Source organism: Prionailurus viverrinus, chromosome B1 (genome assembly GCF_022837055.1).
Source record: "Prionailurus viverrinus isolate Anna chromosome B1, UM_Priviv_1.0, whole genome shotgun sequence".
In the NCBI taxonomy this organism is placed as follows: domain Eukaryota; kingdom Metazoa; phylum Chordata; class Mammalia; order Carnivora; family Felidae; genus Prionailurus; species Prionailurus viverrinus.
The window spans coordinates 164,469,552-164,470,346 of NC_062564.1; the positions used below are offsets into that span (position 1 = coordinate 164,469,552).

General features: G+C 41.3%; 1 non-coding gene across 1 annotated transcript; it reads left to right on the forward strand.

Moving 5' to 3' along the window:
- Positions 1-321: 321 nt before the first annotated feature.
- Positions 322-426, forward strand: LOC125165031 (U6 spliceosomal RNA). The gene has a single exon (XR_007151938.1). It is a non-coding gene; the product is annotated as a U6 spliceosomal RNA (small nuclear RNA).
- Positions 427-795: the final 369 nt, after the last annotated feature.

Here is a 795-nt window from a genome sequence, read left to right on the forward strand (position 1 = left end):
GCTCTTTCCATCCTTCAGCTTGGCCAGCATCAGCATGAAGGCTTTGACCTCAGCCTGGCTCCCCACCTGGTGACAAGATGGCCTCCAGATTTCCAGCAGCCATATCCATACAAGACACGATCCGGAAACAAAAAGATCATGTCTTCCATGCTTCTTTTTAAGTGTAGGGAAATCTCTCCCAGAAGATTCCCAGCAGATTTCATCTCACATCCTGTCGTCCAAGTTGTATCACATGTTCTGGTCTAAAACAGCCATATCATGGTAATGATTAGCTTAGACCAGGGGTCAGAATGTTTTTTACCTAGTTAAAAAAAAAAATCAGTTCACTTTGGCAGCATATATACTAAAATTGGAACAATCCAGAGGATACTGGCATGGGCCCTGAGCAAGGATGACACACAAATCTGTGAAGTATTCCACATTTAAAAAAAAAAAATCAAAAGAAGAATAATATTTCATGACATGTAAAAAGAACATGAAATTCAAATTTCCATGTCCATAAATAAAGTTTTATTGGAACACAGCCACACTGCCATTCATTTACATGTTGTCTATGGCTGTCTGAGCAGAGTCAGAGGTAAAAATGCACAAAGCAGATTGAGAGTCGGCCAGTCTGACCAATTCTGTGGCCTGTAGGTGAGTCAGGAGACATCCAGAGTCGTGTGAATCCCCTGACAGTTGATAAACAGGGGTCTGGCATGATGCCATTTGTGGATAGTATTATTATTACTTGGCCAGATTCTGATGCAGCTTTGTTTACGCATCTGGAATGTGTAGCAACATTCTGAATTCTCT